General features: G+C 44.5%; 2 protein-coding genes across 7 annotated transcripts in view; one reads left to right on the forward strand and one right to left on the reverse strand.

Annotated features, from left to right (window-relative positions):
* The window catches only part of LOC126260180 (laminin subunit gamma-1-like), a 389,608-nt gene extending 388,527 nt beyond the window's left edge, over positions 1-1,081 (reverse strand). For all 6 annotated transcript variants that reach the window (XM_049957448.1, XM_049957449.1, XM_049957447.1 and 3 more), the window contains exon 1: positions 964-1,081. The gene's annotated coding sequence lies outside the window, so the exon portion shown is untranslated. The remainder of the gene's footprint in view (positions 1-963) is intronic.
* Positions 1-23,768, forward strand: part of LOC126260183 (glycerol-3-phosphate dehydrogenase, mitochondrial) — a 200,171-nt gene that overhangs the window by 9,046 nt on the left and 167,357 nt on the right. The window lies entirely within an intron of this gene.

A 23,768-nucleotide genomic window follows, 5' to 3' on the forward strand; every position in this document is an offset into this window, starting at 1 on the left:
TAGTGTTCAAAAGTCATAATATATATATATCAGTTCATGACATCCAGTCTTACAAATTTACTGTCTTTGATGGACACACGTCCAGCTCATCCGCTCTCAAAACTCCGCCATTTATCTCCCCACATCCACCACTGCTGGCGGCTCACCTGCAACTGCGCAACACTACGCGCTGTTAACATCCAACTGCCCTACACTACAATGGCGAATTCCAACAATGCCTACCAGCCACAGACTGCACACAGCACAGTCAGTGATTTTCATATAGAGCGCTACATGGCGTTACCAACATAAAAACCTAAACAGACTACTTACAAAGTGTGTGCGACTCATACCATATACCAATAACGTATACAAAGAAGGGCAACACGAATGGTCACAGTTTTGTTTACCCCTGGGGGAGCGTCACTGAATTGTTAAAGCACCCTAACTGATAGACCTTTGAAGACTGAGACAAACCATACCGTGAAAGCCTTCTTAGCTTTAAGTGAGGAATCTAGGAATATTCTACAACTCCATACGCATCGTTCCCACAGCGACCGCAAATATAGGATTAGACAAACACAATACACACAGAAGAATTTAAGCAAAATGCAATCATTCATCCCGCCCACCATACGAGAACGGAACGGGAAGAAACCCTAATACGTGGTGCAATAGGAAGTATCCTTTCCCCTGCATTTCACGGCGGCTTACAGAGTAGATAGGCAAATATATCTGTAGAAAACTATGTAAGCCACAATGACAGATGTGCTCGTCGGCTACCGTGATCGTTGGCTGTTTCAGTAAAAATCCAACGTTTCAGCCATTATTTCAGGCGGCTTTTATCAAGGCAACAAGACCACCTGTAACAGTGACCAAAACGATGGACGTGTGACAACACGGCACGCCAAACATTCCGAAGATTTTTATTGAAATTGCGGTGCATACTTGATAATCCCTTTTGGGGCAACGTAGCAAACTTACGAGTGAGATGGCTTGCTGCGATGCCTCCAGCTGAAGCGGACCCGTCGCCGGCGCAGCTGTGTTGGCACTGGAGAGCCGCGCCTACCAGAGCACGCCGCAGCGGCAGCCGCTATTGGTCGGTCACTGCTTGCGCCGGCGGTGGCTGCCGCGTCGAGCCACCGGCGTCCACTAGGCCGGTCCTCCCTCATCTCGACACCGGCTCCTGTCAACAGGATGCGAGGCGTTTTTCTCTTCCCTGCTCTGTGTCATTGCCCATTGGGGTCACTCCTGTGTAGCACTTCACTTCGTCAAACGCATTTGCTTTTAGGAAGAATCATTCATTCAGCAGCTGATTTGAAACGTCCAGGCAGATTAAAACAGTGTGTCAGAGCGAGACTCGAATCTTCAGTCATAACTTTTGCAGGGAATACTCTTACTTTGACACTGTACCACACAAGCGGCTTGTAGTGAAATTGCGTGCTTACGGAATATCGCCTGAGTTATGTGACTGGAATTGTGATTTCCTGTCAGAGAGGTCACAGTCCGTAGTAATTGACGGAAAGTCATCGAGTAACAAAGAAGTGATTTCTGGCGTCCCAAAGGTAGTGTTGTAGGCCGTTTCCTGTTCCTTATCTATATAAACGATTTGGGAGACAATCTGAACAGCCGTCTTAAGTTGTTTGCAGATGACGCTGTCGTTTATCGACTAATAAAGTCAAATGGCTCCGAGCACTATGGGACTTACCTTCTGAGGGTATCAGTCCCCTAGAACTTAGAACTACTTAAACCTAACTAACCTAAGGACATCACACACATCCATGCCCGGGGCAGGATTCGAAACTGCGTAGCGGTCGTGCGGTTCCAGACTGAAGCGCCTAGAACCACTCGGCCACACCGGCCGGCCTAATAAAGTCATCAGAAGATCAAAATAAATTGCAAAACGATAGAAAAGATATCAGAATGGTGCGAAAATTGGCAGTTGATCCTAAATAACGAAAAGTGTGAGGTCATCCACATGAGTGCTAAAAGGAATTCGTTAAACTTCCGTTACACGATAAATCAGTCTAATCTAAAAGCCGTAAATTCAACTAAATACCAAGGTATTACAATTGCGAACAACTTAAATTGGAAGGAACACATAGAAAATGTTGTGGGGAAGGCTAACGAAAGACTGCGTTTTATTGGCAGGACACTTAGAAAATGTTACAGACCTACTAAGGAGACTGCGTACACTACGCTTGTTCGTCCTCTTTTAGAATACTGCTGCGCGGTGAGGGATACTTACCGGATAGGACGGAGTACATCGAAAAAGTTCAAAGAAGGGCAGCACGTTTTGTAGTATCGCGAAATATGGGAGAGAGTGTCACAGAAATGATACAGGATTTGGGCTGGACATCATTAAAAGAATGGCGATTTTCGTTGCGACGGAATCTTCTCACGAAATTCCAATCACCAAATTTCTCCTCCGAATGTGAAAATACTGTGTTGACGCCGGCTTACATAGGGAGAAACGATCACCACTACAAAATAAGGGAAATCAGAACTCGTACGGAAAATTATAGGTGTTCGTTCTTTCCGCGCGCTATACGAGATTGGAATAATAGAGAATTGTGAAGGTGGTTCGATGAACCCTCTGCCAGGCTATTAAATGTGATTTGCAGAGTATACATGTAGATGTAGATGTACTTCTCGAGCTATACAGTTACGGCGCACGGTTCATTCTCAGAGATTCACTTCTGCCAGTACCAGTCTCCCTCTTTCAACTCTTTCCAGTAAAATTAATTTCATGAGTAGTTGTCTTTCGTTATGATGTTGTTTCAGCACTAATCTATTGCGTCGGTGCGTAAGTTCGTAGAGTTTTTCCATAAGTTTAATAAACACAACAGGTATACATAACAGAGACTGTCATCAATCATATATTCTCCTTCACTATTTACAACAGTCCGCCAATACTGGGGTAACTTTTCCATTCCGTGTCTGTAGAAATCATGTGGGTTTGAGGCGAAGAACTCGTCGAGCCACGTTCGGAGTACATTTTCATTCGGAAAGGGAATTCCTTGAAGGCTGTTCGATAGAAAACGGAAAAGGTGAAAATCTGAATGCGCAAGATCGGCTGCACAAAGAGGGTGCAGAATGATTTCCCAACCCAAGTCCTGTATAGTGCGCTTTTTGTCTAGCGGAATGAGGGCGGGCGTTATCATAGAGTAGCATCACTTCACGCAGTCTTCCTGGGCGTTGTTCTTGGATTGCGCCCGCAAGACGTCTCAGTTGTTGACAATAAATGCCAGCAGTGATGGTTACTCCGCGGGGAGCAGCCTGCAGTACACCACACCGTCACTGTTCCTCCAGATGCATAACATTATCTTTTGTGGATGCGCGCAAGTCTCCGTACGGGTAGTTGCCGCTTTGCTTGGGCGCAACCGTCGCTATCTTTTGCTTATGTTAGCATAAAGATACCATTTCTCGTCACCAGTAACGATACAGGTTAGAAATGGTCGGTGTTGTTCATGAGCCAATGGATGACAGCAAGCAGAGATGCACATACGGCTACCCATTTGTGATTTTGGACTAGAGCAAGCTGTACTCATACACCCGATTTTTGAACCTTCCCCATTGCATAGAAATGTCGCAACATTGTGGAATGATAACAGGCCATCACATTTGCCAGTTCGAGAGTACAGTGACATGGATCATTGTGGGTTAATGCGTTTAAACTATCTTCATCAAACCCCGAAGTCCTTTCTGAACGTGGAGAGTCATTAAAATGAAAAAGATCCTCCTTGAAACGAGAAAATTTTATTTTCTCGCCGTGCACGGTCCCATAGCATTATCCCCATACCCGGAGCGAATGTTTCTGGGTGCCTTCGCTGCTGACACCTCTCTGGTTCTTTCAAAGAGAAGAATATATCGGAAATGTTCCAATTTTTCTAATGAGACTCCATTCACCGTCTGTAAATGAGAAAATGACAATACGTAAATTCAGATAGCAACAGTGAAGTACCAATAAAAAAGGTCAATCGATAAATAAGCCCATAGCAACCGGAATACCAACTTGCAAAACAAAAACGCTAAGAACCAACCTAGTATATAACTGAATGGCTAAAGCGGTTCACGCTGCAGGTTTCCAGTTACAGGTTGCCTACCTAACGGCTTCCAGAGGCAACAAGAATTTGATTTTCAATATGTCATACAGTTAATGACAGAATCTAACATTTAAAATGCTCTCTTAATTTACTCATTAAAATATATCCTACGTTAAATTTTTAGCACAAAAGTCAAGTATTAAACTTAGAAACTGTTTATATGTCTCGAGGCAGCGCAATTTACGACGTGTCGATTACCCAAAATATTTTCGTACACTATTTGAGAATGACCGCACTTAGCGACTTCCAAGAAACTTTGCACACAATATAAAAACTTTTCGAAACGTTTTCTCGTTGACTCCCTCCGCTCCTCCTCCCCCACCCCCACCCCCCAAATAAAATAATGAAAGGGAAGAAGTTTATCGCTTTTCAGCTATTCGTGCAGTAAAAGTGAGCGTTAGGCAGGGCGATTAATTTATTACTTCTTCACTAAAAGCGTTATGCGTAATACACTGAAAGCACCAGCAAAATTACTGGTAGTTGGGAGCTCCAACGTCAGGCGCGTAATGGGGCCCCTTAGGGATATGGCAGCAAGAGAGGGAAGAAAACTAATGTGCACTCCGTGTGCATACCGGGGGGAGTCATTCCAGATGTGGAAAGGGTCCTTCCGGAAGCCATGAAGGGTACAGGGTGCACCCATCTGCAGGTGGTCGCTCATGTCGCTATGGATCGGAGGAAATCCTCTCTGGCTTCCGGCGGCTATCTGATTTGGTGAAGACTGCCAGTCTCGCTAGCGGGATGAAAGCAGAGCTCACCATCTGCAGCATCGTCGACAGGACTGACTGCGGACCTTTGGTACAGAGCCGAGTGGAGGGTCTGAATCAGAGGCTGAGACGGTTCTGCGACCATGTGGGCTGCAGATTCCTCGACTTGCGCCATAGGGTGGTGGGGTTTCGGGTTCCGCTGGATAGGTCAGGAGTCCACTACACGCAGCAAGCGGCTACACGGGTGGCAGGGGTTGTGTGGCGTGGACTGGGCGGTTTTTTAGGTTAGATGGCCTCGGGCAAGTACAGAAAGGGCAACAGCCTTAAAGGGTGCGGAGCAAAGTCAGGACATGCAGGGACCAAGCAGCAATCGGTATTGTAATTGTAAACTGTCGAAGCTGCGTTGGTAAAGTACCGGAACTTCAAGCGCTGATAGAAAGCACCGAAGCTGAAATCGTTATAGGTACGGAAAGCTGGCTGAAGCCAGAGATAAATTCTGCCGAAATTTTTACAAAGGCACAGACGGTGTTTAGAAAGGATAGATTGCATGCAACCGGTGGTGGCGTGTTTGTCGCTGTTAGTAGTAGTTTATCCTGTAGTGTAGTAGAAGTGGATAGTTCCTGTGAATTATTATGGGTGGAGGTTACACTCAACAACCGAGCTAGGTTAATAATTGGCTCCTTTTACCGACCTCCCGACTCAGCAGCATTAGTGGCAGAACAACTGAGAGAAAATTTGGAATACATTTCACATAAATTTTCTCAGCATGTTATAGTCTTAAGTGGAGATTTCAGTTTACCAGATATAGACTGGGACACTCAGATGTTTAGGACGGGTGATAGGGACAGAGCATCGAGTGACATTATACTGAGTGCACCATCCGAAAATTACCTCGAGCAATTAAACAGAGAACCGACTCGTGGAGATAACATCTTGGACCTACTGGTAACAAACAGACCCGAACTTTTCGACTCTGTAAGCGCAGAACAGGGAATCAGTGATCATAAGGCCGTTGCAGCATCCCTGAATATGGAAGTTAATAGGAATATAAAAAAAGGGAGGAAGGTTTATCTGTTTAGCAAGAGTAATAGGAGGCAGATTTCAGACTACCTAGCAGATCAAAACGAAAATTTCTATTCCGACACTGACAATGTTGAATGTTCATGGAAAAAGTTCAAGGCAATCGTAAAATGCGTTTTAGACAGGTACGTGCCGAGTAAAACTGTAGGGGACGGGAAAAACCCACCGAGTTTCAACAACAAAGTTAGGAAACTACTGCGAAAGCCAAGAGAGCTTCACTTCAAGTTTAAACGCAGCCAAAACCTCTCAGACAAACAGAAGCTAAACGATGTCAAAGATAGCGTAAGGAGGGCTATGCGTGAAGCGTGCAGTGAATTCTAAAGTAAAATTCTATGTACCGACTTGACAGAAAATCCTAGGAAGTTCTGGTCTTACGTTAAATCAGTAAGTGGCTCGAAACAGCATATCCAGACACTCCAGGATGATGATGGCATTGAAACAGAGGATGACACGCGTAAAGCTGAAATACTAAACACCTTTTTCCAAAGCTGTTTCACAGAGGAAGACCGCACTGCAGTTCTCTAAATCCTCGCACAAACGAAAAAATGTCTGACATCGAAATAAGTGTCCAAGGAATAGAAAAGCAACTGGAATCACTCAACAGAGGAAAGTCCACTGGACCTGACGGGATACCAATTCGATTCTACACAGCGTACGCGAAAGAACTTGCCCCCCTTCTAACAGCCGTGTACCGCAAGTCTCTAGAGGAACGGAGGGTTCCAAATGATTGGAAAAGAGCACAGGTAGTCCCAGTCTTCAAGAAGGGTCGTCGAGCAGATGCGCATAACTATAGACGTATGTCTCTGACGTCGATCTGTTGTAGAATTTTAGAACATGCTTTTTGCTCGATTATCATGTCGTTTCTGGAAACCCAGAATCTACTCTGTAGGAATCAACATGGATTCCGGAAACAGCGATCGTGTGAGACCCAACACGCTTTATTTGTTCATGAGACCCAGAAAATATTAGATACAGGCTCCCAGGTAGATGCTATTTTCCTTGACTTCCGGAAGGGCCGGCCGCGGTGGCCGTGCGGTTCTAGGCGCTCCAGTCCGGAGCCGCGCTGCTGCTACGGTCGCAGGTTCGAATCCTGCCTCGGGCATGGGTGTGTGTGATGTCCTTAGGTTAGTTAGGTTTAAGTAGTTCTGAGTTCTAGGTGAATGATGACCACAGCAGTTGAGTCCCATAGTGCTCAGAGCCATTTGAACCATTCTTCCGGAAGGCGTTGGATACAGTTCCGCACTGTCGCCTGATAAGGTAAGAGCCTACGGAATATCAGACCATCTGTGTGGCTGGACTGAAGAGTTTTTAGCAAACAGAACACAGCATGTTGTTCTCAATGGAGAGACGTCTACAGGCGTTAAAGTAACCTCCGGCGTGCCACAGGGGAGTGTTATGGGACCATTGCTTTTCACAATATATATAAATGACGTAGTAGATAATTTCGGAAGTTCCATGCGGCTTTTCGCGGATGATGCTGAAGTATGCAGAGAAGTTTCAGCACTAGAAAATTGTAGCGAAATGCAGGAAGATCTGCAACGGATAGGCACTTGGTGCAGGGAGTGGCAACTGACACTTAACATAGACAAATGTAATGTATTGCGAATACATAGAAAGAAGGATCCTTTATTGTAAGATTATATGATAGCGGAACAAACACTGGTAGCAGTTACTTCTGTAAAATATCTGGGAGTATGCGTGCGGAACGATTTGAAGTGGAATGATCATATAAAATTAATTGTTGGTAAGGCGGGTACCAGGTTGAGATTCATTGGGAGAGTCCTTAGAAAATGTAGTCCATCAACAAAGGAGGTGGCTTACAAAACACTCGTTCGACCTACACTTGAGTATTGCTCATCAACCAGATCGGGTTGACGTAGGAGACAGAGAAGATCCAAAGAAGAGCGGCGCGTTTCGTCACAGGTTTATTAGGTAACCGTGATAGCTTTACGGAGATGTTTAGCAAACTCAAGTGGCAGACTCTGCAAGAGAGGCGCTCTGCATCGCGGTGTAGCTTGCTCGCCAAGTTTCGAGAGGGTGCGTTTCTGGATGAGGTATCGATAATATTGCTTCCCCCTACTTATACCTCCCGAGGAGATCACGAATGTAAAATTAGAGAGATTAGAGCGCGCACGGAGGCTTTCCGACAGTCGTTCTTCCCGCGAACCATACGCGACTGGAACAGAAAAGGGAGGTAATGACAGTGGAATGTTAAGTGCCCTCCGCCACACACCGTTGGGTGGCTTGCGGAGTATAAATGTAGATGTAGATGTAGATTATATCACAGTACACTACATAGTTCGGGAGGTATTATTTAAAGAGGGAAGACGGGGGAGGTGTTCCAGCTATTACTAATTAGTGCCCAGAATGAATCATTTTGCAATGAGTTGTGCGCTGTCTGAAACGTCCTGCCAGGTTAGTCAGAGTGTTATTCAAACCTGGAACCTTGCCTTTTGTGGGGGCTGTGCTCTTACCGGCTGAGCTTTGCAGACACGTCTTACGACTCACCCTCACCACTTCCGTCAGTACCTCTCCCATAGGTTTCAGAACTTGGTAGAAGCTCTCCTATGTACCTTTCTGGACTAGCATTCTTGGATGGAAGGATTTTGCACAGAAACAGTTGAAAGTAGGGAAAAGTGAATCTGACAGGCGGACTGAGAGCCGTGTCTGCGTAGCTCAGTAGCTATACCTGTGAAAGGCAACTCCGTGTACCGGTCCTGATCCAGTACACATTTACTGCCGCCACCTGATATCTGCAGAGGGCATGTCCAATGCTGGAAAAGAGAAAAAAAAATTTTTTTGTTAAAATTGACAACTGCCAACTCGAAATAAGCGAGCTTTTTAAATGTCTGCATTATAATTTATTACGTCACGGCCGCTCACGTATACATAAAATAATCATATTCTCTTTTCGGCAAGCAGTTGCCGTCTTCTGATGCGTCACGCCCACTACAGAGCTTCGTACATATCACAAAAAACAGAATTAGGCACTTTGAACATGATGAAGTCAGTGAAAATATTGTACATAACATCGTGACAGTCTTTTTTATTCTGTGACGATATTATGTACATTCACTGAAATATTTTTACTGACTTCGTGATGTTCGAAGTGCCTAACTGTATTTTTCATATACGTTGTACGTAGCTCTTTAGTTGATGTATGGCATCAGAAGATGGCAGCTGGTTGCCGAAACAGGTGATGTGAACATTTTATACACCAGGTCTTTGTTTTAACTTGGAACAAAATATCTCGAAAAATATGCATCGTACAAAAAAAGTTACAGACTAAAGGTTGATATTTTCAGTGGGGCCATCTATTTGAGCTAAACTGGCCATCCCCTTACCCGTTCAATCCTTATTTGGGAGTTAACTTTTTATTTTCAAATGGAAGTCCCCAATTTTTATTGCAATTCGGTCTCTACGCCAAAAGATATCTAGCACTTACCAGAAAGACTTTATCCATTAGTGGAAGGTGGAGATGTAACCGACAAAATTCAGTTTTTCCGGTTTTTAAGATTAAGAACCAACGCATTTGATTCTACTTTACTTTTTCGATAAAAATGTAAACTTTTTGTTCTAAATAGTTTATATTATCACTAAAAAAATTCAGTTTAGTAAATTTCATTGTACAGTAAAACTTTAACGGCTGTTACGGTCGCAGGTTCGAATCGTGCCTCGGGCATGGATGTGTGTGATGTCCTTGGGTTAGTTAGGTTTAAGCAGTTCTGTTACGGCATATTGATAATTTTTACTTATGGACCGTCTGACAGTAACTGACAGTTGCTGTCAGACGGTCCATAAGTAAAAATTTATCATTATACCGTAATATTACACCCAACTGAGGAAGACAGGACTACAAAACTGGATGAAGTAGTTCTAATTCTAGGGGACTGATGGCCTCAGATGTTAAGTCCCATAGTGCTTGGAGCCATTGAACCATTTTGAATTTTAACAAAAAACGGCTCTGAGCACTATGGGACTTAACTTCTGAGGTCATCAGTCCCCTAGAGCTTAGAACTACTTAAACCTAACTAACCTAAGGACATGACACACATCCATGCCCGAGGCAGGATTCGAACCTGCGAACGTAGCGGTCGCGCGGTTCCAGACTGTAGCGCCTAGAACTGCTCGGCCACTACAGCCGGCTTGAACTTTAAAGTTCAGACATTTAAAAATCTGGAAAATACCCTACATTTAAAGTAACGTAGTTTCTTGTTCCCTTCAAGGTTAATTTCGGTGAGTCCCCTCGAATCTCACCATCAACATTACTGATAACGATATGTTCTTCCTCCCAAACGTCGCAGCTCTCGAACCTATTATAGCACCATCTACCGCGAACGGAAAAATTTGCTCAGATAAACCATAGGTATTTTTTGGCATAGAATCCGAATCTGCAATAAAGAAGATGGTTCCCTTTACCCCACCGTGGGAGAGGGTATGGGAAATTTCGGCGTGTGATCGGAACATGTTTTCATACGATACCTATCTTTCGGGATATTTCATTATTAGAAGTTAAAACAAACAACCGGTATGTGCAAGCGATCATGAGGTAATACATCATTACATTTTTTACGCTTGCTGCATGTTATCTGCTCAAAGTGAAGTCCATCAAAGTGTCTACAGATTTCACGGCAAAATACCACTGACTTTTACACATGCTGTAGCTCTCGAGTGGTGTTACGTCGACGTGCAATTACAAGGTTACAAACTGCAAAGGCACAAAGCTTAATCAGTAAGTTTTTAGTGCATAACAGCCCATTCCTCGAACATCAACATCTACATATACTCGTACCAAGCCACTGTACAGTCCACGGCAAAAGAAGTTCGTACCACTTTTAGCGATTCCATATGTTGTTCTCTCTGCGTACTGATCGTGAGAAAAGTGACTGTACGTGCCCTAATTTCTCTCATCGTATTCTCATCACACTTACGAAATATTTATGATGATGGCACCGTAAGTCACACAGTCTTCCTCATATACAGGCTCTTTAAATATATCCAACGTGTATCCGTGAGAGCAGTGTCGTCTCCCAAAGGATTCTCCTTTAAATTCCCCGAGTATTTTTGTTCCCAGGTAAACTGTTAAGGTTCAGGCCCCATTTTCTGATTCTTTTTAATTTCTGTTGTCATGCCTGCTCAAAGGACTCGATTCCCTGGAACAATACCGTACACCAGGATTAGTGGCACAGCGTCTTTTACGCACTTTCCTTTACAGATGATCAGTACTTCCTCTGAAATTTCGACACATTACTAGCCTGTAATAAGGCACCAGACACAATGGATTCCTTACAAAACGCTCGCTTCATATACCTGAAAACGCTTCCAGTTTCGTTGTTAATATTCAATTTCACATCAACAGATAATTTTGTTCTAACCATTATTATTATTACTATTATTGTTACTAACGAAACCGGCAATAATTCGCGATTCCAGAATGACATTTTCACACTGCAGCGGAGTGTGCGCTGATATGAAACTTCCTGGCAGATTAAAACTGTGTGCCCGACCGAGACTCGAACTCGGGACTTTGCCTTTCCCGGGGAAGTGCTCTAGCATCTGAGCTACCGAAGCACGACTCACGCCCGCTACTAACAGCTTTACTTCTGCCAGTATCTCGTCTCCTACCTTCCAAACTTTACAGAAGCTCTCCTGCGAACTTTTCAGAACTAGCACTCCTGAAAGAAAGGATAATGCGGAGGCATGGCTTAGCCACAGCCTGGGGGATGTTTCCAGAACGAGATTTTCACTCTGCAGCGGAGTATGCGCTGATATGAAACTTCCTGGCAGATTAAAACTGTGTGCCCGACCGAGACTCGAACTCGGGACTTTGCCTTTCGCGGGCAAGTGCTGTACCATCTGAGGTACCGAAGAGCACTTGCCCGCGAAAGGCAAAGTCCCGAGTTCGAGTCTCGGTCGGGCACACAGTTTTAATCTGCCAGGAAGTTTCAATTCGCAATTATTAACTATGTATGGGAATCGGATATACGTCCGAATCTCCTTCTCTCTATAACTCTGTCCGTCAGCTCCTTTCCTCTCTGTGTGTCCATATTTTACATATAGTAAAAGTACATACTCTGTCCAGTCATATTAATGTGATCAACTGTCAAAAGGTTGAATAACCGCCTTTTGCAGCGCTGACCACTCCGATACGTGCAGGGAGAGTCAGTAATGTTCTGGAAGATACCAGCAGGGTTGCAGACCCACGCTGAGTCGGCGTTAGTTTAGTTGGTTCCTGACAGTTGCAATGGACCGGTCGCGGCAGCTTCGCGAGCCTACCTTAATCACTATTGTAACGTGATATTGTAAACGTCTCTATGGCAATTCTTCAGTATTGTCACAGCACTGTAAAGCCGGCCGGAGTGGCCGAGCGGTTCTAGGCGCTTCAGTCCGGAACCGCGCGACCACTACGGTCGCAGGTTCGAATCCTGCCTCGGGCATGGATGTGTTGATGTCCTTAGGTTAGTTAGGTTTAAGTAGTTCTAAGTTCTAGGGGACTGATGATCTCAGAAGTTGAGTCCCATAGTACTCAGATCCCTTTGAACCATTTAGCACTGTAGACGCCAGTTATTTACGCCTGTAGCCGTTTGCCCTTCAGAGCTGAGAGCTGGCAACAGTGCTGCGGGCTGTCAACGAACTTCTTACGCCGCCTCGACTACAGGTTTCTGGGTTGACTATCCATGGCATGAACAGTTCGATCGAGATGGTCCCAGACATTCTCGTTTGAAATGCTAATTAAATCGAAACCCTTAGCTGCCGACAGGTGCTGTTGATAAACATCAATGGGGACAGCTGAAAATGTGTGCCTCGACCGGGACTCGAACCCGGGATCTCCTGCTTACATGGCACACGCTCCATTCATCTGGGGCACAGAGGATAGTGCGATTGCAGGGACGTATCCCTTGCACGCCTCCCGCGAGACCCATATTCCTAGCTGTCCAAATCCTACATTCCTAGTACTCCTAATAGATATTTGCGCAACCACAACACCTGTCAGCAGCTGAGGGTTTCGATTTAATTATCATTTGATTCTAGAGAAGCTGCACGGTCATGAATCGTATCTGTTCTTTCGGGAACAGATACTATTTTTATATTCTCGTTTGAGTTTGTTAGGAGAGTTTGAGGGCCAATCGAATATGGTAAACTCATCCTAGTGCCCCTCGAACCACGCACGGGCACTGCGAGCTTTGTAACACATTGCGTTGTCCTGCTCGTATACATCTAGCCGAGGTGAAAGAAATTGCATGTACGGGTGGCCATGGTCCCCAAGCATAGACGCATACTTGTGTTGATCCATTGCGCCTTCCTTAACAAAGAAATCACACAGGGAACGCCACGAAAATGTTCCCCAAATGTTCAGATAGCTGTGAGCACTATGGGACTTAACTTCCGTGGTCATCAGTCCCCTAGAAGTTAGAACTACTTAAACCTAACTAACCTAAGGACATCACGCACATCCATGCCCGAGGCAGGATTCGAACCTGCGACCGTAGCGGTCGCGCGGTTCCAGACTGTAGCGCCTAGAACCGCTCGGCCAGCCCGGCCGGCAATGTTCCCCAGATCATAATGCTGCTTTTCCGGCATGGACCCTTCCGACGATTGCTGCAGGGCGTTTGCTTTCAGACGTTTCAAGCCGTAGGCGCCAACAGCCATCTTTCCGGTCCAGCATAAAATGTAATTCGTCTGGAAAGGCCATCGTCACCTCTCAGCGGATGTCCAGTTGCGGTATTGGCGTCAAATTCGAGCCTCCGTAGCCTATGAACAGCTGTCAGCATGGGTGCATGAACCAGGCGCCTGTTTCAGAGACCCATACACAGCAACGTTCGCTGAACAGTCGTTGACGAGACACTATTGGTAGCCCCTCGGTTCATCTGAGAGAACAGCTGCTCAACAGTTGCACATCTACTCGCCTGTACACATCCCTGCAGCCGTCATTCGCATCTGTGGACTGTGGTGCATCACGGTTGTCTCAGCACAGGTTTTGGATAGCATCAAATGTTCAAATGTGCGTGAAATCTTATTGGACTTAACTGCTAAGCTTACACACAACTTAACGTAAACTATCCTACGGACAAACACACACACCCATGCCCGAGGGAGGACTCGAACCTCCGCCGGGACCAGCCGCACAGTCCATTTGGATAGCATCATTTTGCCATGCACGGTATATTTCAATCACGGCGGCAAGGGAACAGTTTACATACAACCTTAGCTGTTTCAGAAATGCAGAAATGCGGGCCCTTGGCCCGAAACCGAGTGACCATGACCTTTTGGACGACAGATAAAGCGCAATGTTTTCCGCGTCCCCTCAAAAAAAAATGGTTCAAATGGCTCTGAGTACTATGGGACTTAACATCTGAGGTCATCAGTCCTGTAGACTTAAAACTACTTAAACATAACTAACCTAAGGACATCACACACATCCATGCCCGAGGCAGGATTCGAACCTGCGACCGTAGCAGTCGCGTGGTTCCGGACTGAAGCGCCTAGAGCTGCTCGGCCACCGCGACCGGCGCATCCCCTCAATTCGCTTCATATGCCCTCCACTGCTAGTGTTGCCACCTGCCATCTCTGAGTGGTTACTGGTCGTTGATGTCGAATATAAGCGGTGGTCCCATTAATATGACTGGACAATGTAGCTTATGTCTGTTGGGCTTGTTGACAATGTTTGTATGTATCGAATTTGAGACAGCCACACGGCATACTCGGCAGCCAACCGACAATTGCTCCACGCTCCACGAACACGCCCACCTCGGCCGGAGCAGATAGCGCCGCTATCGAAATCTGTAAGAGACCACTGAAAGCTATCGTCACCCTCTCGAGTCTTGCTTTACACGCCTGCTTGACTATGGACTTGGACATTTCTGGATATTAAAGAGTATCTGCCTGCATTTATGTTCTTGCAATCAGTAAATGTTTGGCATAATGAATAACATGATGTCCACCCCGGTAGCTGAGTGTCCAGCGCGACAGAATGTTAATCCTAAGGGTTAGGGTTCGATTCCCGGCTAGTTCTCAGATTTTCTCCGCTCAGGGACTGGGTTTGTGTTGTCCTAATCATCGTCATTTCATCACCATCGACGGGCAAGTTGCAGAAGTGGCGTCAAATGGGAAGACTTGCACCCGGCGAACGGTCTACCCGACATGAGGCCCTAGTCACACGACATTTACTTATTTAACAACATGATTAAATCCGGAAATTGTTGCATTTTTCCATGATCCAAATCCAGTGATGCGATTACCAATGATTATATCCTTGAGTAAACAATTAACAAGGACATCCACGACGATGAATAGATAACGAGCCCATATGTAACAAAATGTGAGTAAGGTGTGATACGGAAACGCTTTCTCCTTCCGCAGCATTGCACTCTGCCAATGTATGCCCTACTGATTGCGCTCTCTACTGTTTTACAAAGGTCCGCGTTCGTGTAGTATGGACAGTACCGTCACTACACTAGGGGCACGTGGGACACAAGCTCACGGCCCCATCCTGATCAGGACCCCGAAATTCAGAAACTTTATTCCGATCTCCTGAGCAACTACTTTTAAAATGAATTTTTAAAACTGAAAAACAAATAATTGAAACTTATTCCAAAGTTTGCAATCGTTTCTCATGCATTCAAAAAGTTTATTTCAAAATTTAAACGACACCACTCAATAAAAAAAGAAAAGAAAAGAAAAGAAAAGAAAAAAAAGAAAAGAAAAGAAAGGAAGAGAAAACAAAAAGATCGAGATCAACCGTCTTGCATTTGCAGAATATTTTGCTATACTTTCCGAAAATGCGGCATCTACTGTAACACAAATAAATCTTCTGGAAGAAATAGCCAGCAGAAAACTGGCTCAAGAATTTCTGCAGAAAAAAAAATTTTTAACAAACGTTAAGGATGTTCCAGAATTCCTGAAAACATACACTACGTGATCAAAAGTATCCGGACACCCGAAAAACATACGTTTTTTATATTAAGTGCATTTTGATGCCACCTACTGCCAGGTACTCCATATCAGCGACCTCAGTAGTCATTAGACATCGTGAGAGAGCAGAATGAGGCGCTCCGATGAACTCACGGACTTCGAACGTGGTCAGGTGATTGGGTGTCACTTGTGTCATCCGTCTGTACGCGAGATTTCCACACTCCTAAACATCCCTAGGTCCACTGTTTCCGATGAGATGGTGTAATGGAAACGTGAAGGGACACGTACAGCACAAAAGCGTGCAGGTCGACCTCGTCTGTTGACTGACAGAGACCGCCGACAGTTGAAGAGTGTCGTAATGTGTAATAGGCAGACATATATCCTGACCATCACACAGGAATTACAAACTGCATCAGATTCCACTGCAAGTGCTATGACGGACGAGAGGTGAGAAAACTTGATTTCATGGTCGAGCGGTTACTCATAAGCCACACCTCACGCCGGTAAATGCGAAACAACGCTTCGCTTGGTGTAAGGAGCGTAAACACTGGACAATTGAACAGTGGAAAAGCGTTGTGTGGTGTGACGAACCACGGTACACAATGTGGCTATCCGATGGCAGGGTGTGGGCATGACGAATGCCCGGTGAACGTCATCTACCAGCGTGTGTAGTGCCAACAGTAAAATTCGGAGGCGGTGGTGTTATGGTGTGGTCGTGTTTTTCATGGAGGGGGCTTGCAACCCTTGTTGTTTTGCGTGGCATTATCACAGCAGAGGCCTACATTGCTGTTCTAAGCACCTTCTTGATTCTCACTGTTGAAGATCAATTTGTCAATGGCGACTGCATCTTTCAACACGACCGAGAATCTGTGGCTGAGTGGTTACATGACAATAACATCCTGTAATGGACTGGCCTGCAGAGACTCCTGACTGAATCCTATAGAACATCTTTGGGATGTTTTGGAACGCCGACTCCGTGCCAGGCTTCACCGACCAACATCGATACCTCTCCTCAGTGCAGCACTCCGTGAAGAATAGGCTGCCATTCCCCAAGAAACCTTCCAGTACATGACTGGACATATTCCTGCAAGATTGGAAGCTGTCATCAAGGCTAAGGGTGGGCCAACACCATATTGAATTCCACAATTACCGATGGAGGGCTCCACGTACTTGTAAGTCATGTTCTGCCAGTTGTCCGAATACTTTCGATCACTTTGTGTATATTGGACAAATAGAGAGGGTAAAGCCAAGCGGTTCTAGGCGCTTCAGTCTGGAACCGCGTGACCGCTACGGTCGAAGGTTCGAATCCTGCCTCGGGCATGGATGTGTGTGATGTCCTTAGGTTAGTTAGGTTTAAGTAGTTCTAAGTTCTAGGGGACTGATGACCTCAAATGTTGAGTCTAGTGCTCAGAGCCATTTATTTTTGTAGAGGAGATAATCTAAGAAAATACTTTGAAAAAGTCTGTAACAAAGGAAAGGTTGCATAAAAGGCGGAGAGGGTATGATATCACCGAAGTCCTTTACAATAACAACCGCCTATCCCAAAATGCGAAAATAAGGCATTACAACACAGCAGTGAAGTCACAATGCCTATCTGCGAGCGAATGCATGCCATTAAACTACAGGGTGAACCACTAACTACTGCCGCCTAGAATAACTCCGAAAGTAAGATTGCAGCTGAAAAGTTTGTAGGTCAAAAGTTGCACGGGACAACGAGGGCCATAATATGACGTTGGTTTTTGTAGATAGGTGGTGTCACGTCAGAGATATGAAGGTCAACTTTTTTTTTTAATGGGATGCTATAGTTTGATACTTATTATCTGATAACGGCTATCAAGACGAATCCAATATTGTGTAACAGTAAGGTCTTTGAAAGTGAACGAAGATCAAAATGGTGTCATGAACGTCCATTTATAGAAGGTGTTCGAAGTGATGACCATTGGTATCAATGCAGTGCTGAAATCTTCTTATCATGGATTGAGTGGTATTATCACATTAGCACTTATCGAAGCACATGTTCTGACAATTCGCTCTCGTATATCATGCAAATAGTAAATATTCGCCGAACACGGCGTATCCATCTAACGTGCCATTGACATGTAAACACCATTCGACGGTTTCGCAATACAATATGAATAGGAACGGTAAGAATGGTATCGTCTAATCAAGAGAATTTGAATGATGTATTCCTTCGAAGAACAAGATATGCTTCTCATTTACGGAGAATGCCAACGAAATTCAGTGAGAGCTAGAGATTTATACGCTGACAGATATCCTCAATGTATTCATCCTACAAGTCGTACATTTACATACGTGTATGATAAATTGAGAACAACTGGATCTTTAACGCATCGGAAACACATCCGGCAGAGGAAAGTTACAACGAGGAAACGGAAATTGGTACTCTTGCCACTGTGGTTCGAGATCCTTGTGCTCGCGTCAAATTTCAAAAGAATCTGGCATGAGCCAGAGTAAAGTTGTTCGTGTTCTGCATCGTCATAAATATCATCCTTAACATATCAGTCTCTCACTGGAGAAATCGCTAGCTTTTAGAATTTCACCCCTTGTGTAACCCTTAAATTGAGTGGGGTATTTTCTTAAGTAAGTCAGCTTGCCCATCAAAAAATACATCTACATCTACTTTCGGTGATTAAACCGCAGTTCTCTTGATTATTTTTGAGTACCATGAGAACGCACTTGTTTTCTATAAGTTTAACCGTAGCACCTGGTTGAACAGACATAATAATAACAATAATTATTACTCGTTAACACGAATCACTCGTTAAATGAAACAAATTTTTCGAAAGGAAAAAAATGAAATGAGCGTATGGCATCGTTGGCCGGCAGGCCCCTATTCAGGGAAGTTCGGCCGTCAAATGCAAGTCTTATTTCATTCGAGACCACATTGGGCGACTTGCGCGCCGGTGATAAGGATGACATGATGATGAGCACAACACCCAGTCACCGAGCGGAGAAACATCTCCAACCCGGCCGGGAATCGAGCCCAGGCCCGCTTGCATGGGAGGTGAGCACGTTACCACCCAGCTAAGCAGGCGGACATTCGAAAGGAATCCATGTAAAATAGGATGATGCGCTACACAGCGAACATAATATTCCAACAGATTTCTAATAGGCTACACTACCTGTAATGTAATTTTTATTTTCACTAGGGCTATTCGGAAAGCAAGGTCCGATCGATCGCGACATGGAAACCGCAGAGAAAATCTGATAAAGCTTTGCAGAGGTGTGTTGGGCAGTGTCTCTAGTATGCCCATCGATTGCGTCACGTCGCTCTTTTCAGTTCTCAGCGCACACTGAGCACGTAAAGATGCCTGTCTCCCACAGTGGGAGTGCCCGTGAGAGATTTTGCTTGATTTCATGCAGCCCGCACATTGTATCTGTCATGCATTTCCTTCGTCATGATAATTCTCCGCCGCACAGTGCAGGAGTCATGAGGACGCTCCTGAATCGTTTTCGATGGGCGGTGTGGTCACTCACCATACTGCCAGGACCTGGCTCCCTCTGATTTTTGTCTCTGCTCGTACGAATCGCTGACTATGAAGACAACATTTCGGCACAGACAACAAACTGTAGATCAGCTAGAGAATTGACAGAAAGCACAGGCGGCTGCTTTCCACGACGAGGGTATTGGAAAGTTGGTACAATGCTACGACAAATGTCGCAGTCTGAGCGGTGACTATGTAGAGAGGTAGATGGAAGGAGTAGCTAACTGTTGTAAATAAAACATTTTTTATTTTCACTGTGGTTTCCATTTCGTGACCGATCGTTCCTTAGTTTCCCAATAGCCCTCGTAACACAGCAGAACCCTCTTTATACAGGGACCTTGTCACAGATATTTGTTCATGCTTACACTTCAAGAAAAGTGACGTGGCATTATTGTAATCTAAATTTGTTGTGCGCATAGCAACTGCCTTAGAGGCAAATTTATTGAATTCGTGTTAGCCAACGACGACAAATTGGAATCGGAAGGAATTAAGTCGAAGAGAGGAAAAACGTGCAACATCGTTGCAGAGGGTTTACAACATCGCAGTGGAGCCCGGCGCACTGGTACCGGAGACAACAATCGCGGTGTGGGGTGCATTGCCATCAGTCCACTTCGACTTACCAATGTTTTAGAAAACACATTATCCTGGTTCAAATGGCTCTAAGCACTATGGGACTTAACATCTGAGGTCATCAGTCCCCTAGACTTAGAACTACTTAAAACCTAACTAACCTAAGGACATCACACACAGCCAAGTTCGAGGCAGGATTCGAACCTGCGACCGTTGCAGCAGCGCGGTTCCTTACTGAAGCGCCTAGAACCGCTCAGACACAACGTCCTGGCCTTGTAAGAACTGTGATGCAATTTTAAAGGAGGAAATACGCGACATTTGGATTCGCATGGGGTCAGAGATTTTCCAAAATAAAATAGTGACTTCTTCGAGACTTGTACAAATTTTTCTGCTGTAAGCGATAAAACAAAAACCAGAAACGTAACGAGGAGTGTTTTCACATTAAAACTGACGAGCGGTGGATGTGTGAAAAGGAAATGGCTTCTATATTCACCTTCGAAGAAATCCGTGTATTGTTGCTGTTGCCGTCTATCTATTATATTCTGGGTAATAATTCGAGTTCTTCTAGTGAATGCAAAACGTGGAGGTATATAAATAACTTATTTAGGGAGCATGAGAACAGTTTACAGCAAAGGAATGAATGATGATTTATGCCGCAAGAAGCAAAATTGCTGGACGAGTGGACAGTGGATTGTTTTTCCCATTTAAACCTTAAGTCAGCTATTGGAAAAGCTTACTAAAAAGGATTGTTGCAGTTATGAAATGTGTTGCTTCAAGGGGACTTGGGTTCCGTGGAAATAACATTTCGGCGTCTCAAAATAATGGGAATTATTTGGGATGCTTGGAATAAATAAGCAACTTTGACCCTTTTCTTCATTTTCAAAACTACTGCTGTCGTGGCAAAGGAAATATATCAAACTCGTTTGCGAATACTTGCAATGAATTTATTAATGTAATGAGATAGAAAGTGTTAATGACGATTGTCAACGAACCAAAAGCAGACAAATACCACTCAATACGCATGGATTCCTTATCAGATCTCTCCCACGTTGAGCAGCTTTCATCGCTCGGTATGTAAAAGACAGTGAGCCTGTTGAGAGATTTTTGCCACAGAGGAGCCTAGGGCTCAAAATGTAGTAATACTGTTTTTACTTTTTTGGAAAGCTTGTCGTGAACAGAGCTATGATAATGCAGCAAAGCTGGAAAATATTCTAGTCCTCAGACAAGAATAAAAGAAAAATGAGGATTTGCTGTTTTTGACCCGTGTGCCGCACATTCACTTGAAACATGGCTCTGAGCACTATGGGACGTAACATCGGAAGTCATGAGTCCTCTAGAACTTAGAACTACTTAATCCTAACTAACCTAAGGACAGCACACACATCCATGCCCGAGGCAGGATCCGAACCTGCGACCGTAGCGGTCGCGCGGTTCCAGACTGAAGCGCCTAGAACCGCTCGGCCACAACGGCCGGCACACATTCACTGAATTTAGCACATGTTGAGGTGGTTGGATACGTTTTAGAATCAGTAGCATACTTCCAGTTTGTACTAAAATCGTTCACGTTTATTCCGGGTTCGAGCGGTCTATGGAAGTTTTTGACAAAATTTTTAGGTACAAATAAAGTTCTAAAGTACATCTCTGAAACCACGTGGTCTGCACGCACTGATGCTCTTAACGCTTCGCAGGCAGATACACTGTAATATCCAGAAATATCCAAGTCCGTCGTGAAGCAGGCGTGTAACACGAGACTGAAGAGGGTGACGATAGCTTGCAGTGGTCTCTCACACATTTCGATAGCGGCGCTGCTTGCTCCGGCAGAGGAAGGCGTGAACTTGGAGAGGCTTTCGGTTGGCGGCCGAAGATGCTGTGCGGCTGTCCATGCCGACAGTTCTCACAAGGGGACGATACGAACTTCCCCCGGTCATTGGGAAAGTCATTGGCAGTGTGCATAGGGTACGACTAGGGCTTCAGTACAGGTGAACAGCAAGACGCAACTGTTAAATTTTCCAAAAAATAGAGTTCGAGCATTTTACGCATGCTTACACACTTCGAATGGTCGCTAGCAACCAAGGATTCCGCAGCCAAACGAGTAAGCGCTTAGTTTCATAAGCGTGGGTCTGTGGGTCGAATGCCGCTTCCGGTACTCTTTTCATTTTTTTAAATTTATTCTCCCGTGACTCTAACAACAGATATGCGTGACACGCCGCGAAATTGTGTGATAACCGAGGACCACTTTACGAATGTAACCCAAGTTTGTTTTGCAATAGACACACGAAAAAACCATGCACATGCAAAGATTCGGCTTCATTATAAGTGATGTATGTCGCAATAATTATTTCTATTTTGCTTTTCACATCTTGTCCCGTAAGACCACTTTGAGAAGAAAATTTCCATGGTCATGGACAGTGTCAGTACATGAAATTACTACTGAAAAGTAACAATAGATAAAATAAAATGGTTATCAATCCTAAACAGACAAACTACAAGTTTATACAAACGCAGTCAACAATGTAACGCAGTAATTAGCTTAATTTGAGCAGAAAGAGTGATCCAAGAGGGAAATCTTCAGTTTAGATTTGAAAGCGCGCGGATTACTGCCAAAAGTTTTGACTTCTTATGGTAGCTTATTGAAAGTGGATGCAACAGAATACTGCACGCCTTTCTGCACAAGAGTCAAGGAGGTACGATTCAAATGCAGATTGGACTTCTGCCAAGTATTAACCGAGTGAAAGCTGCAAATTCTTGGGAATAACCGTATATTGTTGACAAGAAACGACATTAAAGAATATGTATATTGAGAGGCCAATGTCTGACTAATGAACGCGGGTTGACAAGAGGTTCGCGACCTTACACCACTTATTACCCGAACCGCTCGTTTCTGAGCCAAAAATGCTCTTTGAGAATGGGAAGAGTTATCCCAAAACATAATACGATTTTCTGTGATCAGGTACCATCCTGATTCTTACAGTCTTCCACAGGTTACGCACTATATTTTCCATACATGTAGATTAACATAAATAAAATGGCTCTAGCGATTTGATTGACAGTTCTAGTGTAGCCATTTTTTCCAGTGGCATTACGAAAATTTTTGTCTCCTTATTTCAGGATAAAGGTTATGAAAATAACAGAGGAATTATTCAATCCATGAGCCTAGTCTAACATTCTCGGCTGCAGACTTTTCGATTGATAACGACCATACAAACTATATAAATATGCGTTAAATTATCAAACTCAGTTTTCTCGAAAACGATTCAGAGTTGTGTCTTTCAGTTTGCATTTGTTGAAGTCGTAGTCGTGCCTTCAGACATCATGTTACTATGAATCAAATCGGTGAGGGGAAGTTCATATGGCTCCCTTGTCAGAATGTAAATGGTGCCAACCTATGAGTTAGGGAGTGACACGCCCAGAGTGCGTCTGTGGTGAACGACAACACAGTTCGCATTTAGGTCCTGAAGGCGATCGTTACTTTCAGGTAAGATGGGCTGCAAAAAACCTGCAAGAGTATTATCGAACAACAATTGTGACTTCACCTCCTGGCAAAAAATGGAGGTAGGGCTCGAATTTAGTTTCTGACACTGTTGATGAAAGGTCTGCGTTCAGTTTAAAGTTTGTATCACGAGGGCAGTTCAATAAGTAATGTAACACATTTTTTTTTCTCGGCCAATTTTGGTTGAAAAAACTGGAAATTTCTTGTGGAATATTTTCAAACATTCCAGCTTCGTCTCGTATAGTTTCATTGACTTCCGACAGGTGGCAGCGCTGTACGGAGCTGTTAAAATGGCGTCTGTAACGGATGTGCGTTGCAAACAACGGGCAGTGATCGAGTTTCTTTTGGCGGAAAACCAGGGCATCTCAGATATTCATAGGCGCTTGCAGAATGTCTACGGTGATCTGGCAGTGAACAAAAG

Source organism: Schistocerca nitens, chromosome 5 (assembly GCF_023898315.1).
Source record: "Schistocerca nitens isolate TAMUIC-IGC-003100 chromosome 5, iqSchNite1.1, whole genome shotgun sequence".
NCBI classification, from domain to species: Eukaryota; Metazoa; Arthropoda; class Insecta; order Orthoptera; family Acrididae; genus Schistocerca; species Schistocerca nitens.